General features: G+C 42.2%; 1 long non-coding RNA gene across 1 annotated transcript; it reads left to right on the top strand.

The window, feature by feature from the left end:
• The first annotated feature begins 383 nt into the window (after positions 1-383).
• On the top strand, positions 384-16916 carry LOC105451191. The gene is made up of 4 exons (XR_974562.1): positions 384-869; positions 1662-1834; positions 1976-2384; positions 16122-16916. It is a non-coding gene; the product is annotated as an uncharacterized LOC105451191 (long non-coding RNA).
• The last annotated feature ends 1909 nt before the right edge of the window (positions 16917-18825 follow it).

Raw genomic sequence — 18825 nt, 5'->3', positions numbered from 1 at the left:
TGTGACGTCTGGACGCGTCTCTATAATTAGTACAAGCGCGACTGTGTTTCAATTATGTATATACTTGCTCGACGCGTAGCTTTATAGATTCGCGGTTCGCACATCGACGATTCGCCGTGCGAGAATCGTAATAAAAAGGTGATCTCGTGTCACAATACGACGTCGATGGGCGTTGGGCGTCGCTCAATTCGGCGAAGTGCTACTGTCAGTATCTGTCAGCTACCTTACCGGCCCCCAGCAATGTGTGTACATACATATAATGTTTCCTAATCGAGCGGGTCGCGCTTTGAACTTTTTCGGTTGATTGACTGGCGGCACTGGCGCGCGACGACCCCCTCCGCCTCCTCCCCCCCCCCCCGCGAGCGTAACTCGCGTACAGTCACCTTCCTAATCTCGCGCGGTGAAGTGAAAGAAAGTGATGAGATTCGACGTAATCGGTGTCGGCGGCGACTCGCGAGGGCATCGCAACGATTCCAGTATTCTCGAATTATTAGTATCTTCACCACGCGACTTATAAGTATCTCATCGCACAATTAAAAATTTGGCCGTATTGTCGACCCTCGCTTCGCAAGGGCAGATGCCATAGGTATAGGAAATTAAAAAAAAGAAAGAAGGCGTCCGGCTCGGCAGGCATATGCCGTTATTATCATTGTTCCTATCGCGACGAGCACTGGAGGATTCTGTACGCGCTTCTGCCTACAATTACTGCTCACAACTAACGAGCAATCCACCCGCAGCAAGTTATAACTGATGAACGGTTCGCGGGAACGTATAACGAGAATACATATACGGTGGCTGCTTGTCGGAGCGAATAATATTTCGTTGTACAGTCAATCACCTTTCTCATTACTCACGCTATTCGATCCACGGCGAGTATACGAATATATATTATTATTGCTTCTTGTGTTAAATTATAATTGTTAATTGCGCGAGAAGTAGGAGGGGATCGTCATCGAACGGCGTTCAATCGCGATGATTAGTCCAACCTAACCTAACCCGCGCGATTAAAAAAAAGGTCCTGCGACGAAACTTTTTTTTTATCAATTGAAAACAAATATTTCGCTCGACACCTGATTTCGTACACAATAGACTCGTGTGACAGAAGACGAAGTGATGTGGGATAAAAAAATTATAAATGCGCGGGCGATTAATTACTTTTCTGATCCTTTACACTCGAATCTTTACAGAATCCGAGTACTGCAACTTTTTTTTTTTATTAATATCGAAACAAATATTTTGTTCAACACGTGATTTCGTACACAATAGAATCGTATGACAGAAGACGAAGTGATATGAGATAAAAAAATTATAAATGCATGGTCGATTAATTACTTTTATGATACCTTTACAGAATCAGAGTACTACAGTTAAATTCTGTAACAAATGTGCTTTTCATTCTCATTGCACAGGTATGATATATAATATATATATATATATTGCAAAAGAACTGCATAATGACAACGATAACAAAGTGTCATTAAAAGTTACAGAATTTAACTTCTGGCTTTGATGTACATATTTCACATCTCTCGTCGTTATTTATTGTGATCATAATATATAATAAAATTCTCATTGCGTGACGGGAATGTTAATTACGAAATATTGTTCGATCGTCATGTTTCAAAACTTAGTGATCATAACTGTATTCGTTTTTTTCACAGGTTGTTATGTTGTATGGATGCAACAAAGGAATCTGTAATAAGGAGAAGGCCAGGGAGGCATCGGGCGATGGCGCAGCAACCGTGGAGTAATGATATATTGCAAAAGAGCTGTACAACGACAACGATACCGAACTGTCGTTAAAGAGTGGCAGAATGTGACTTCTGACTTTGATGTATGTGTTTCACATCTCTCGTCATTTATCGCGATCATAATGTAATGAAATTCTCATCGCGTAATGACGCTGGGAATGTCAACGAAATATTGTTCGATCGTCATGTTTCCAAACTTAGTGAACTATTTTTTTTTTTCACAGAGTGTTGTGTTGTGCGGGTGCAAAGAACAAATCCTGTATCAAGATGGAGAAGGCCAGGGAGGCATCGGGCAATGACGGAGAAACCGTGGAGTAATGATATATATTGCAAAAGAGCTGTACAACGAGAACGATACCGAACTGTTAAAGAGTGACAGAATGTGACTTTTGACTTTGATGTACGTATTTCACATCTCTCGTTATTTATCGCGATCATAATGTAATGAAATTCTCATCGCGTAATGACGCCGGGAATGTCAACGAAATATTGTTCGATCGTCATGTTTCCAAACTTAGTGAACTATCCTTTTTTTCGCGGAGTGTTGTGTTGTGCGGGTGCAAGGAACGAATCCTGTAGCGAGGTGGAGAAGGCCAGGGAGGAGGCATCGGATGACGGCAGAGCAACCATAAAGTGAGTAATTTATTTTATCTTATTTGTAGGGTTTTTATAAAAATTAAGAAGTAGTTGAGAATTTTCTCAGAAATCGCACAATTATTTTATCAAACACCTACTCACGCACGAAAGATGAATAAAAAGTTTTATGCGCGCGATAATTATTTTTTAAAATATTAATTATTCTGACTGTTGCTATACGATTTGTGGATCTTTTTTATTTATATTTTATAAATCAACGTAGTGCTATAACTCCGCCGCTAAATCCTCAAATCATTTTTTATTTCTTATTCGGAGATAATGGAGCAATAAATATACACATTGCCGTTTTATAATATCTTATATCTTAATTACTTCGAAATTTAAATGAGTTTAAGGAAATTATGGTATATATTTAATGTTATATATTTGTTCGAAGATTTATTATTTTATACACCAAAAATGCATACAATATTTATACATAATAGAATTTTTTATTAATGTTGTTGATTGTCTAATATTCCAAAATTTCCAATATTTTTTAAACACAAATATTAAAAATCCGTGTTTCGTTTTTCTGTAATCTGTTAGGATTAGATGTAAATTGATGCAAGACAAAGAACACTCGGTATTTTATATACATATATATTATGAGCATAAATAATAGAACAGGCAATATTTCATAGTTATATATATATCATACATTCCGATTAATCTTAGTGAAGATTTTCATTAAGACTAATTTTAATAAAATAAATCGCTTTAATAATTATTATATTTGTTCTAATAATGCATCAGTTTTATGTTAATCTCAATAGTCTATCCATCCACGTTTATTGCAACCTTGATTTCGCATCACCTGAAAACAAAGAAAAAAGAGATTTAACAAGTAATTAATGTAACTGCAGAATTTGTACATGCCGCTCGCGCATCTGTCATACATTAGAATATATGACATTAAACTCTTATACATCATGTTAAAAATAATTCCAATAGAGAGAGAGTCAATTTTAACTGTTTACACACACGTTTTTTAATCCTTCCGTTTTAATGAATATTAAACGGACACTGCGTGCCGTGTCCGGCGCGATCGCGCGCGCGCGAATACAAGCGGGCAGATCGACGCTCGCTCGAGTGTACGCACGTATGCGTATATACACGCACGCATATATCCAGCTGGTGCAGCGGAGCGATACGGCGCGACGTGCCGGGACGGGTCGGGACGGGACGGGACGCGCGACGGTGAATGCGAGACGCGATTGTGTGGGCAAGCGGAACGTGTCCTTGACTGCGGGAGTCCGCTATGTCCTACACACCCACCTACCGCGCCGAGCCGAGGAGGAACGCACCGCTCGCGCCCGCGGGATTCGCGTGCTGCGAGAGTGAGCGGACCCCCCGAGAAAAGGGCCCCGTAGCGGAGGGACGGAGGTACCTACATACATACCGAGCTGCTGCCGGGGGAGGGGGGGGAGGAACGCGAGGGGTCCCCCCTCGGCGATCCTTAACGAGGCGAGCACCGAGAGCAACTGCTCTGCTCAGCGCTCGCCGCTCAGCGGTGTGACCTTCTGATCCCGTTTCTTCCCCTCGAGACTTCTCTCTCTCGCTCTCGGCCCCCCCCCCCCTTCCCGAGGGGGGGCATTCTCGCCGTGTCCCGCGGAACCTTGGACTCGGCCCGCTCGTGGAATTATTTTGCGAGGAGGAGTTGCACGGCAGATAGAGCCCGTTTCGTTTGAATGCGCCGCGACCGCGAATGCATAGCAATACATATAATGATTCTCGTAGAATATATATATGTAGTTTGTTTAAATCGAAATCTTCTGGCTTATTTAGATTTATGGACACGAGCTCGCGCGCTTGCTGCACGAATAGACCTTAAATTGCAGTCGATTTTTCTTTAACAAAGATGTCGGAAAATAATGTCTGTATTGAGTCGAAAAAGAAAAGGTTTTCTCGAATTAAACTTAAAAAATGAGTTTAAAGTTATGTATCGAATTTTGAGTGTACTTTAATGTTGTACTTTGATTTATTAATAGCTTGAAATTCAGCTGTTCGAAGCTGTTTAATAAGAAAAATAAAAATAGAAAAATATATGCAACGTTCTAATTACTTCCTGCTAATAATTCTAATAACATTCTTATTATTTTTTTTTCGTCTACAAAACGAGACAGATTTATCACCGACGTTATTTATTGAGCACTTAAACGGCACAGAACTCCTTCAATAAGCTCACAGTAAATTTACATTAATAAACTTATCAATTTTTTTCAACGACTGTTGTAAATCTGTCGATAATTACATCAACATCTCTTTTCTGTACGTCGTGCTCGCTTGCTGATGAAATCTTCCGCTTTAGTTTATCTTCAGACTGGATTAGATATTTATATCGGCTCTCACAGACAAACGGATCGCAGCAAATTGCGCAGTGTCGCTTTGCTCGGTTAACCGGTTAAAGGCAGAAATGTCATGCAGGAACTGCCATCCCCGCGAAATTATTTTTGATTGCCTTGACGTCGAACTCTTCCGTGCGTTCAATTCAATCGTTCGTACGATCGATTGCCTCACCGACCGCAAAGGCCGGAAGGAAGTACGACCGCGCGTAAAAAAAAAATTCTCTTCGCCCCCTCGTCCGTCGCTCGACTTATTCCGCGCATGAATATTCTGCACGTGTGCAGCGTGTCGCTTCGAGGCGGAATTACGACATATTTCCCAACGATATAGCCGCGCGGCTTCACTTAAAGTACAACCTCCACAGGATCCGCGGCGTCTCGAACCGTAAACTCACGCGAGGCGCTCGTTTCTCGCGATCGCGAGAGGATGACGCGGAATGTCGCGCGCGGCGCGACGTAATGGCAATCGGCGGGGCATATATGACACAATTTTCGCGAGTAAGACTCGCTTTTAAATATGGATGAGGCGGATTATTTCATCGGGCTTGCGGTTCACGCACGGCACACTTGTGAGTCACCGAGTCGAGTCGGGAGGAGCGTTCGAATTCTTTTCATACCGAAAACGTCGATGTCGTTCGATTCATATTAAGACGTCCGGCTTGATTAGGACGCTACTCACTTTTGCATATGTATTTTTCTCTTCTCATTCTTAATATTAAATAGCTTTCGGTTCCGGCTGAACGGTGAGCTGGATATTAAAAAAAACATACTCAAAATTATAAATACAACTCATCTTTGAAGTTTAATTCTATCTTTGACTTAAGCACCGTTATTAAAGATAAAAATTTATGAGCGATGTAAATATCATCACTCTTTAGTCATCGTCTAATGAAAAAAAAGGCTTTTCATTGGATTTTAAGCAGTCTTAGCAATACTTATATCATTTTTTTGATACATTTGCTATACACACATGTCGAAGAGCTCAACGATTTTAGACTCAGGAAAAGATTAAATATTGCATGAAGACGATCATTCTTCACTACAGTTACGGAGAGTACATCGCGATCAAGATGGCCTTAAGTAACGCTCGCGTGTTTGTTCCATAAGATTTTCGTTCCGAACGGCTACCGCGGTGTACCCACTATAATTAGCGCTTTATAGTTTCCTCGTGGCGACGTGACAGGTACATACAGCCGTAGGTATAAGACGGGAAAGGAGGGCTTGGCAGCAGAAGAAAGAGTAGACGACGAAGGTGGTTAGGGGGAGGGGGGACGCGGGTAAGAGGAGGACGGAAGAGAGAGAGAGAGAGAGGGCCACTGTCACTGCCACGGCTACAGTGAGGTAATATCAGATTCCATGCCGCGAAACTCACCGACGCCATTTTGTAGTGCGCCGTTTTTCATCCTCGACGAAGAGAATTTTTTTTCCCCCTCCCCCAAGCACTCGGCCCACTTTTCGCGGGGCGAGTCGTCACTTTTCATCAGTCATCACGACACGTCGTCGGGTTTTTTTCGCGGCGGATATAAAGATCGCGCCGTGGCTGGAATTATTCTCGCAGGCAGTTGGGTCGATAGAGCGAATGGGATAGACGCCGAAGTGGAAATGTTTACAGCCGAGTAGCGCAAAGTCGCGCGTGAAATGAATATACGTATATATATGTACATACAGCTCGCGGATCACACGATTAATCAAATTTAAAATAGCGCCGGCGCGAGGCTGCATTTGCATTGTAAACGAACGCGCGAGATGCAATTACGGAAAAATGCGTATTAGAAACATCATTTTTTTTTTTTACGTTCGGATCAAACACGTGTAGATGTCAACTTGTAAGCTGCCACTAAAGACAAACGTAATAGATCTCGTCGGTTCGGTATCGATGATGAAAATAATCACAGTTTAACGTAAGAACCGATGATGCAACGAGATTGCGTGCGTTCAATACGGTAGAGGTAAAGATACAGATCACGACGTAATTGGATATCCCGAATACTCAGAGGAATAAACTGCAAAAATAAGAAAAAGCTACGATAAATTTGAATTAAGATTTTTTTTCCCCGGATTCAAATTTTAACTGCGAGAAGCATTAGTTTTACCTATAATATAATAGTCGAATGAAATTTATAGATTCTTGTCGTAAAAATCCGCACGATTTTGGCAGGATTGTTAAAATGAATGATATATTTTTTTTACATGCAATACATTTTTTTTGTATTTAATATAATAATCAAAGAGTGTCGGATATACGCTTAGTAAGTAACATATTGTAAGTATACGCTTCTGTCAAAACGTACTCGGACGTCATTAGTTAATAAAAATCTAGAAATATAAGAACAATTTATGCCATATAAAAATAATTGAATTTTTTAGAAGTGTAACATTACATATTCTATATGTTCAATATACGGATTATAGATCCATCGGATCAGTAGATTTCTTTCGTAAGAACCTGAATGTCAGAAGAGATTAAAACCAAATCTCTCTCTCTCTCTTTCTCTTCCGGGTAGAGCATTCTAGAGCGGTAATGCGATAGTGAGCAACAGCGAAAAGAGGATGATGTGTAGCCGTGAAAGGCATATCATGGGGGACATCTCATTTATCTTCGGAATACCATTCCGCGGTCCCGAATTAGGTCCGGGGGAAACGCCGCTGGTCGCCTGTTTACCTACGCGAGGGCGATGACACTTTGGCCGAAATGAGGTTCCACGTCAGTCGGTAGCGCGCACTTGTTCGCTCCGACGAGCTTCGTAGCCTTCGCTAGCGCGCGCGGTTGGCATTCGTCGTCCCCGTGCGAGGATAGCGAGGATAAAGACGAGTCCGCGAGAGAAAAAGAGTGAAGAGGTAGGGAAAAAGAGGGGTCCCGGCAAGCGGCGGGGGAGGGGAGGGGAGGAGTACGGAGAGGAGTGAAGAGGTGACTATGCAGAGAGCGAGAAAGAGTGAGAGAGAGACGAGAGGGAGGGAAGGCACACGAGCCTCGCAGGACGTTCACCTCTCTCTCGTGGGGCCCCTCCGCGCGCGAGACCCCGGCTCGGGCCGCCATTACACAATCGCCGAGGCTGCGACGGCTCCTCGTCGGTCGTCCGTTCCTCGGCCACGGCCGCCATCTTGGTACCGGTCTGTCTCGGTGCGCCGGCTATGGTTCAAGATCTCCACGGTGAAGGTCTCTCTCTCTCGAGCGTTCTGTGCACGCTCGCGCTCGGTGAGAAATCCGCGCGATATCTCTTTCGTTGGTTATACTTAAGATTCGTATATATAAAGCGATCGCGAAGTATATATAGCACGACGAGAATTCGCAGCGACCTTGCGAATTTATAATTTCGGTATGCCCGGGCGAGCGCTCGCGAAAATGTCCAGGAAGACAATTATATTCTATTATTAAACGTTTTAATGCAAATCTCCGTGAGATATTCCGCTGATTTAATCCGTGAGAAATAACGCGCTTTCAATCATGTCGATGGTATATAAGAATAATCCGCTGAACTCTAGGCATTGTCGGTTTATTAATGTTACGAAATAATAATTTAATAGGATATATACGTCTTTCTCTTGTTTCGCACTGTTGGAGTAAGCGATATGATATACGGCGTAATAATTCAAACGTATCACCATGCAAGATTTAATAATAAAGATATTTATTGCGCTAATCCGGATTTTTTTTCTCTTGTGTCAGACAAATCTTTTACTTTCGGTGCACGTAATATCGTGTATATATACGTAGAAGCGGAGATTACGAGGTACACTCGATTACGCTACATATAGAGAAACCGAAGGCGTAATAGGAGATTCAAATGCATGGGTAGACGAGAGAGAGGCCAGGAGTATATAAGGCGTTTTAGTCAGCCCACGTATGCCGCGTTATATACACGCGGCCCAATAATCACGAACCATGTGGTGAAATCACGTGATGGTGTTACGAAACGAAAACCTGCCGGGCACCCGAAAATTCAATGTCGAAGTCGACGAACCTTCGTACGAGAAACAGGAGCGAGGTCGCGGCAGAGAATGTGCTGTCGCATGAAAGGCAGGGCGATAAAAGGGGTTAACAGGGGCAATTCTGTGTGAAGATCGAAGAAATTTGAGAATGCTTTGAATTTAAAGCAACGAGATTGGAAGAATAAAATCAGAGATATATATAAAAAATAAATTTAAAAGACATAATACATAATTGATAAAAAAAGAGATAACATCTTTAATATTTCATTGCTAGATATTATCTTGTTAATTAAATTATTTATTGAAAATCCATCTATTTCAGCTCGCAAAATCATCGCCTCCGGAATATTCAGTCAAATATTAATGTGATATTAATTGAAATATATTACAGATTCCCGCGCATATTATCTTCTGATGTAAGATATCCGACAGCTTAAAGACGGCGCGAATTGCAAAGGTTTTATACCATAAATTTATACCTAAAGAGTATACCTAAGAGTCTTGTGACAATTCCGACTAAAAATAACTTCGAGGTATTTTACGACTAATGTGCGAGAAAAGAATCGAGAGAGGTCCGAGAGATAAGGCGCCCGCGCGGAAATGTCGGCCGCGCTTATAAAGTATCGAAGGGAATCGACGGTTGCTCCTTTTTGCTCCTACAGCTGCGGCTTCGCGACAAGCTAAAATTGGTTTTCAACGTGCCAGCGAGCGTCGTAACTTCGCTCTTGTTAGCCGCTACGTTGCCGGTTCAACAAATTGCGAAATTCCTTCGCGTACCTGTCGGCCGGTCTGGATGTTCGCCGGACGAATCCTGAAGAAGCGATTCGCGTCGGGTAACTATGCGTCGTTTTTAAAACGATTTGCAACGCGATTTCCAATCGAAACGATCGATCTAATTCGATATTCTCTTTCCCCTGTTTATTTCGCGTATTTTCTTTTTTATTGATATTAAATATTAATCTACTTCATTTTATAAAATCGAACAAGAAAATTCTCATATATAACATCGTGACAGCCTTATTTCTTGATAAACAAGTGAGATTTTTATAGGATATATATAGCTCTTTTAATTGAACTTTGTAGATTAAAGTGAATAATTATAAATAATGTATCACTATAAATAATAATGTAATAACAAGCATTTTTATTTATACTTCAATTACGTATCGATTGGTATCAGCGTATCCAAGAAGAGATAAATTATTGAAATTTATTTAATATTTCTTATGTATTTTCATCGATCGACGATAGAGCGACACTCGACGGACGGTCGCGAATGGTATAGTCGGGTATACCGTGGTTGTTCGGAATTTCGGTTGTAAATCTTGGGGATTATGTGCGCGTATCGCTCATGCGCGTCTTAAGGCGATTTCTTGGGACGGACTCGGCTCAATGTACGTGAACATCCGTGCGTAAGTAGGCCGGTCGGTTTGGTTCCTTATCCCGTTACCACGGACGAGACACGTGTAATAACAAGCATCACGCATCTCGTATGTACGTACGTACACGCGTTTTTCAGCCTTTTTCACCCGAAATCACGATTAATATGTAACATTATTCGAAATTCGCGATAAGACCGTAACGAGTTACAAGTTTGAAAACCCGGCACGATCCGATGACCGTAAAATAAAAAAAAAGATACGCTCTTTTACGAAGTTGGCGTTGTTAATTGGAGAGTTTAATACGAGCGGTTCGCGTAAGAGTATATAATGTAAGCGGCTGCAGTGTAAGCGCTCGTAATAACAATATTATTTCTCTCTCTCTCGCTGCCGCGCATTAATAATTAATTGGATCGTTAAGACGGCGCATGTGTGATTTAATTTTAAACTCGAGCTCGCAATAGCGGAATATGAGATACTGCGAAACAACTGCGCGCGGCAATTACCAACCTTGTTTTGTAATTCGCGGAAAGGAAAAGCCGGCTCGATTAACTCGAATCATTTTTAATACACCGTAATCGTATACGTATACATATATACTGCATATGATATGTAAAATGAGATCGATTTTTTAATACAAATGAAAACATTAGTTCAATTTGGCTTCCCGCATGACTAATAAGAAGACTAGATTTTGGAATTGGATTAGAATAAGAGTGATTAAATGATATAGTAATTGACGTACCCGCGGCGAGGGACACAGATACGCGAGAAGTTTTCTAGAAGCGTCGGTCCGCGGCTTTAAAAAAAAAAACATTCGAGAGTGAAAACCACTTTTCCGTGGCGTTTCTTCACCTCGGGAGAGGGACGATTCTTTGACGACCGCATTAATTTCTCGCTTCCGCGGACGAACGACGGTTCGAAAAGAGAAAGAGCTCGGCGGCGTGTTACAGTGTTCAGGTGTAATAGTCGGTTGAGTAAGAAGAAAGCGGCCTTGCGCTACTTTCCATCGTTAGATAATATCGGTAATACAATTTTCACCGTGTCTCACGCAGCTTCGTAGCGAGTCTCGTCACGACGCGCCGCGTCGCGCGCGGAAAAGTAAATGAATTCAATCAAATGATAAATCGTCCTATCGCGTGCACGGATGTGAATGTGCGTAATAAAATTACAGATGGGAGGGAAACGAGGGGGAACATTATACATATTTAATAATTATTAAACAGAATTTTAACGAAAATCGCGATTGGCGTTCCTCTTCGAATATACGATCGATGCCTATCTATCGAAATTCATCGTTGCGTCGCATTTTGAAAATCGACGCAATCATTTCGCGATCGAGCGGTCGGGTCGCGTCGTCTCTCGCGAGAGAGAAAAAGATTCGGTGAGATCGTGAGATCGCGATAGCCGGGGTTCAGTGGGTCAAGGCTGGAGTGAGAGTTTGAGAGTAATCCGTCTTTTCCCGTCTCGCGCCTCGTGCCGACGACGACGGAGAGAAAACGACGTGATGGAGAAAGACCGAAAAAGGAATCAACGACGGAGGAGGAGCAGTGCTCTCCGGGGGGCGACGGGAGGCATTTATTCCGCTCTGCTGTAACACTTTTACGGATTATGTTGCCGCGTTGCGCAACCGTAATTGCGCAACCCGGGGTTAGCTAATAGCCGAATGTTCCAACCCGGGCACCGTTAGACGCTTCACGGGATGGGACAGGCATGTTAGATGGTCCGCGTGTGTGAATGTATGTACGTGTGTGTATACATATGTGTGCGTATACATATGTGTGCGTAGTGGTGCATGAGTCGAGTATATTTACACGGCAAACCGACGGGCGTCTTAGGACGTTCACTTGATGGGTGGAATCCCTGCGATCCTTTCACGCTGAAAAGAAGCATCACGCCTACTTGGGCGAGGCAGCCTCTTTCCGTAAGAAAGGCGCCAATCTCCGATTTCTTTGTTCACTTCCCGACAGGTAATCGATTCTTGAAAAGGGCGTTTTTCATTGTAATCGTAAAGCGCGGAAGAATTACGTCGACAGAAGTATAGCTAAAACTTGCGCGAGAAAGAAAGTACTTACTTCAGAGACGGGGTATCTCTTTAATAATCAACCGGCAATAAAAGGCTCGCGGAGATATTTAAATGCAGAGGCATTTATATTTAAATTCGTTATTTTAATCATATCTATTCATCTCTCTCTCTCTGTATCGTGCGAAGATCAATTTGGGAAAGAACGGCGCAATCGAAATCAGAAAATTTAAATATATTAAGATCCTTACGAGTATATCACGTTTAAAACATCAAAGTAGGTCGACTAGATTCGAATATTTGCAGAGTAAATAAAACATCCCTCCATTTGCATTGCTTTAAAGTTGAAAATTTATTTCCGAGCTGTCTCCATATCTTTAAAAAAATGAAAAAAACTTTCCACGACTTTGTAACATTCTACGATCTTTTAAAAGCGTCGATTTAAAAAGTGATTGGAAATAAGTTCTTTAGCCGATTTCCTTTTCTTCTTCAATTATGCTTTGGAAGATAATAATAAATTTAATTAAGCTAATTGAGATTAATTAAATTTCTCTCCTCTCTCTCTTTATCTCTGACTCTTAACGTTAATGCGATCGAGGCTCGCCTCGAGCTGGTTGCACTTGTTCATCCAGCGCCGGCGAATCGAGTCAGTAGGCTCGTTCTAACGGAACGTGTATCGTGTCGCACCGCGCGTTACGCATACTGTAAGGTAATCCCCCGGATCAGCAGATGCGTTTCAACCTTCCCAAGGACATGATGAGCGAAAGTGTCCACCGTTTCGTGACCTCAGTTGTGGCTCCTGAAGACGTCTTCAGACGGGAGACAAGTTTTACATCCTCGTACGAGAGAAATGAGCGCATCAATCTCTATATTCTCAATATATTACATACCGCTCTGATTTCCATCAATAACTCAAAAATCTGGTTATCTCCTTTAATTACCCTTTTTAGATATGTGCTTTACATAGTGGACGTAATAATAAACTACCCATCAATGCCGCGATTCGATTCTCCTTTAAATTTGTATTATCTTCTATAAATAATCGATTTGTAATTTTCAAACTTTAAATTAATTAATTTTACGTTTCTTGGCTCGTTATATTATCGAATGTCTCGTCAGCATATCTTGCTAATGTAAATCAATGGAGAAAGCAACGTATACTGTTCGCCACGTTACTTGACATGTAAACGCGTTCGCCGATAAGACGCCAACGTCCCGAAGGTGGAGTCGTGGTGTAACGCGCACGAGTCGAGGTGCACGCGGCGCGGCGTAAGCGCGAACATAACTGTTTTATTAAACCGTAAGCCGCGCGTCTTCGCGTTCACACAGCGGCTACTTATGTAATCGAAAACACGGAGAGTGAAAATCGAGCGCGATCCTACTTTCGTCCGGCGCGAGAAGATGCGCCTCCCGGCGCTTTTGCGCCGAGCTTGTGTATCACCCGGCTATAACGGGCAACCTTCCACCGTCTCGCAAGCCCCGTACCAGGCTCGTGAGAGCGTTCGTCAAGCCGCGTATTTGGATCTAATCGTTATAACGAGCGAGCGTGACGCGACTTAAAGCGGAGTGGAACCGCCGAGCGAGAAATCGACGTCGGTTTTTCGCGAAAATTTACCGGAATGATGACGATCGGAAGTTGTACGTGGATATACAACGGACGGTCGAACGAATAGATGTTTTATGAATCCTTTAGCTATACTTATACACGCCGCTGCTTTTTACTAACGGCCATTCTTTGGAACGAAACTACAGTGGCTTTCCTCTACACCTAAATGGTAATTTTAAGCTAAAACGCTACTGTAATGGCTTTTTTCTATCCCACCTCTTGTCAGTATCAAGCAAAAATGTCTTTAATTATTTTCGTTTGAATTTGTTTTATCGAAAGAACGCGCGCTAATTCTTTAGTCGAATTTCGCGACCGAGCTATACGTGTACAGCTCCAACCGTAGCTAAAGGATTAACGTTTTGCGAGAATTCTCGCTCGCAAAATTAAATGAGAATCGTCTCTTGCTACGCTATACGCTTGCGAAAGTTTTCTTTACAATCTTGATCGGCGGAGATGTTTAAGGGAAAATTTAAAGTGGTTTGAATTCTGGATAAAAGGCATTTCGTGTCGTGGATGGGCACGTGAAGGGTCAAGGTAACACAACTATACGCGAGCCCGAGTCTTATTTCGCGTTGTATCTATCCAATTGCGATCGCGACTCGGACTCGTGCCGTCACCATTTGCTATTTGCGCACGTGTCAAGGGCGCGGCGCACATTTGAATCGGATCGCCATATCGGCATCGCGATCTCTAGTGTCGTAGCTGTCCCCGTTAGCTGTTTCTTTAACAAGGTCACATCGCAAGGTTCAACGCACGAACGAGCCGCGGCGGCGGAGAGATTATTCCGCGTAGTGCGTTTCTGCGATCGTTATCCGGTCGGTCGGTCTCTAATGTATATCCATTATAGTATAGCGTAAAGATCTATACGTTCTTTTCGTTTATATTCCTTCGTCACGATAATTTGTCATCATTACGGACGTATTCCAATAAAATTATTGTATATGTAAATTCATATACAAAAGATAATCCTGGATTTAGCCAGACGGAAGATATGCAGAAGTCTTCTCAGTGAATTATTATATACGTTGAGCAAAATGTCAATGGAACAGGTGACCTCTTCAATAACGTTTTCCGTTGATTTTTAACACGTATATTATCCAAAATATCCAATCCAATTCCTTTTTTTCCATTACGCGTCTATATATCGCGGCATTGCTGCAATAGTGCCATATCTCGAAAATTGACAATTTTGAGTTATTCATCACCAGATAAAAGTACACGCCAAAATCCATCTTTTCCTATGAATAACTCAAAATTGTCATTTTTCGAGATATGACACTATTGCAGTAATGCCGTGATATGTAGTTAATGAGGTATTGAGGTATTTAAATCGCATATTTAGGACGTCTCTGGACCTGATTATTTTCGTATATGTGTAACTTGGCCGCGTTCACCCACCCAGGTATTCACTTTCTTACTTTCGATCATCATGACGAAGTTGGAGATACGATATTAAAACGGCGCGGATAACGTTAGCGCGAACGGTACACCCGTGAACTGTTATCCTTGCGGAGAAGCAGACGAGGGGACCCACTGGCCCAGCGATCAAGTCGGCACTCAGTTCGTTTAACAATGTCGTTTCGTCGACAGTCTCGAATACGAACATTCGATCAATAGCCTCCTAGTTTATGTCGCGTTTCTGGTGAAACTGTGTTCGTCGCAGTTGGTGCTCCAATCATATTTAATCTCTTTTCGCGAATATCTAATACATAAAGGTGTTGCGCGAGTTAGGATATTAAAGAGAAAAAATTTCGAAAGTTGGTGTACAAAACGGTTATAATAATTATTTGTTTACTGTTAAAAGAATAATTTTTAATAATAATTTATGATCATTAAAATTGACAAAAATTAATTAATTTTGTTTAGTTACTGATTTTGTTAACTAATCAGCTAAAAATTGAGGAATCAGGTAGAGGAATATTAATATTAATTTTAATTAAAGAAAATTCCAGGGATTGTCTAAATTTTAATTTCAAGGGATTGTTCAAATTTATCAAATCACAGTACCGTGAGTGGAATTATTATCCTGTACCATCTGCTGAATCTCGTATCTTCTTATAAAACTCAAATTTTGTGACCTGTGTTAAGAATGACGAGCAATAAATACTCCTTTCTTTCTGTAGCTGTCCACTGCATTAACGGTAAAAAGCTCGTCTAAGCGATTTATATACAATATAGTCTAAATATAGTTCTTTAGAAATCTGGAGTTTTACAAAGCGGCATTTTTTACCAGAGTCACAAAATTATAAGTCATAAAACTCTTTTTCACATGTTTTTGTATACGCAGTTATTTTGTAAGTAGCTAGTTTAGTAGCCAATAATATTTTGTGAGTAACAATTAACTATTCGCGAAAGAGAGAAATGTATTTATTTTTATCTGCTTTCTGTATAATCAAACTAAAATAATTAATTTTTATAAAATTATTAATAGCGTCAAAATATTCTTTACAGATCCTGCAAAACTTCATCAATGCCGTCATTGGATATCTCCGATACGCAGACGTTCGAAAAAAGAAAATGAACGACTGACAAACGCTCCTCGAATCGATTCGAATCAATGGAGGGCAGACGGAGAGTCTGGACGTCTTCCTCGAACGAGCGAAATTTCTCGGATAAAATCAAGCGTCGGGCAGTACAGCGAAATAGCTCGGATTCAAGTGCGCAAAACGTGAATACCTCGCGGTGCGCCTTTTTGCCGCGTGATTTCTTCGCCGGCGCGGACTAGCAAGGGAAGGCAGAGAAAGAGAGAGAGAGAGAGAGAGAGAGAGAGAGAGAGAGAGAGAGACCGGATCACCGGCCATATTGGTTAACCGGCACGGCGGCGGCGGCCCCCGGCACGGGGAAGTCCGCGGTAGAATGAACGCGGGAACGCGGGCGAGAGCTTGACCGCGAGAGAGGTGTACAGATGGAAAGGAGAAAGAAGGAATAGATGGAGAAAGGGAGAGCACGTCGTGCAAAGAGAAGAGATACGGAGCGACGGAGGAGAAGAAAGAGAGAACGGCGAGGAGGAGGACGGGGAATAGTAACGCGCTGTGTGCCCGGACAACGCTCCCGCCGGGGCCAACTAACGGTCCAAACCACCACCACCACCACCGCCATCGTCACAACACCACCATCGTCGTTCGCCACCGTCACCACATCGCCCGCGCGAACCTCGCTCTTCGATAGTTCTCGTCATCCTTCTCCTCCTCTTCTGCATTTCTTCGCGCTTCGTTTTTCCTCCCCCTCCCTCCTCTTCCGTCGTCGACATCGACATCGTCGTCGTCGTCGTCCCCGTGTTCGCTCAACCGCGTGCGCGCGTGCAAAGATCCTTTTAAACTACAAATTCTTCGAGATCGGTCTTTTACATTTCCTTTTACATTTCCTCACGACAGATTCCACGAACGAGGCGATAGCGCGACGAAGGGACAACTCAGGCGTGAACGCCGTGAACGATCGCCGGGGAGGAGGTAACCTTCTCTCGTGAGGGAGGGAAGGAGGAAGCGGGAGGAAAGGATTTTTGCGCGCGATTCGTTGTCGAGGATTACCGGCGATGGTATCTCTTATCGTATCCGGCACTTCCTACTCGTACCTTATCACGCGCGGAGATTGGAATAAGCGTTTAGCTCGCGAATACGAAAATAGAGTCTATTGCACTGTCTTCATCGAAGATAGCTTAGAAAGAACGCGCCGCACACTGCAATGAAATCTTAACGCGTATTTTCGCGATATTAGTACTGGAGCGTACATGTTCAACTTTTCGATTATTGTAGAATATCAAAGATCATATGTAAGCAGTATTTTGTTTAACATTTTAACATTTTTTTTAACACTGATCTTGTAACAAATTTTGCAATAATACTGTCTACATTTTATGACAATTTTACGTGACATGTGACATCTCGCGTCTTTAATGATTAAATATATTTTTGTTCCAATTGTATTGCGAGATGTATTTGCACGTAAGAAACAGTATTTCAGCGTAAAACACCTTGACGATGATGATTACTCTCCAATGAAACTCTCTTTCTCTCATGTTCTTCAGCCGACCGATTTTATTACAAAACTATCCTCCCTTTTCAAGTTTCTTTGTTATCGTATCTCAGTAAAACGCCCGCATTGCATATTATAACGGAGCGAAGTGATCGGTCGATCTTACCTGATCGTTCATTACGTCTATTTTTAGACGTCAAGGTACTGTCCTTGAAGCGCGATGCGGTCATAAAACTGGAGGTACTCGAATGTGACCGTTCGGTAAAAGCAGTAGAGAAAGAAAGAGAGAGAGAGAGAGAGAGAGAGAGAAGAATGAGGAAACTTCATATCGCGCACATCCGTGCGTGATCTAAAGCGGATCCAAAGGGAAACGAATAAAAAGAGAACTCCCCCGCCTTACGATCAAAGGTCCGAGAAAAATTCTCAAGTTACAGGATCCTTCACGTTAGACCTACCGGTCTATCCTTTTTTGTGTGTGTCCTTACGGCAATTCGACGAGCTTCCTGAATTTTTATGCGAATTCGTTCTTCGCCGCACATCCTCGCTGCGTTTTCCGTAATTGCGGCCGCAAACGGGTGCAACTTAAAGGCGAAAAAGATTCTTTGGCATTAGATACGGCATTATATAACTTTTTTCAAATATACCGGAAGGAGAGTAAATAAAACTAAAAAATTCCTACAGCTGTAAAAAAATCCGCCCGAGACTGTTCTATATATCTATCGCACCAGTTCCCTAATAGAAAGAAATTTTTTAACAAGTTTACGATAGGGATCCTTCGCAAAAAGGACGACATGGATGCGATGTTTTGTCAGTTGAAAGGAAAAGTCGAAATGAATGACGATTCTCTGTGTGCTTATTATTTTCCGACGATGCCGCCGCGTGCATGTGCTTAATAATATACAACGGAAAAGTTTTGTAATCACGTCTGTAAATCATAAGGCGCAACTTTTTTTTAGCAGTTTGGGCGAAGTTATTGCGCGACGCTGTCAAGGATTTTTCTGTCGAGTGTAGCAGGTAAGTTAACGGTAAACTGCTTTTCAGTTTTCACATTTAACCGGTTAGTCGAGACTAATTCAGTTTTTTTTTCGTTTTCATTGTCGCTACGTGAATCAGAGCTAAAGCCAGAAATCGAATTTGTAACAGTGTAATTTAATGTACAGATATATTTACAATTCTCTGAAAC

This window comes from Wasmannia auropunctata, unplaced genomic scaffold (genome assembly GCF_000956235.1).
Source record: "Wasmannia auropunctata unplaced genomic scaffold, wasmannia.A_1.0 LD336053.1, whole genome shotgun sequence".
NCBI classification, from domain to species: domain Eukaryota; kingdom Metazoa; phylum Arthropoda; class Insecta; order Hymenoptera; family Formicidae; genus Wasmannia; species Wasmannia auropunctata.
This window is presented reverse-complemented; position numbering and strand designations above follow the sequence as displayed.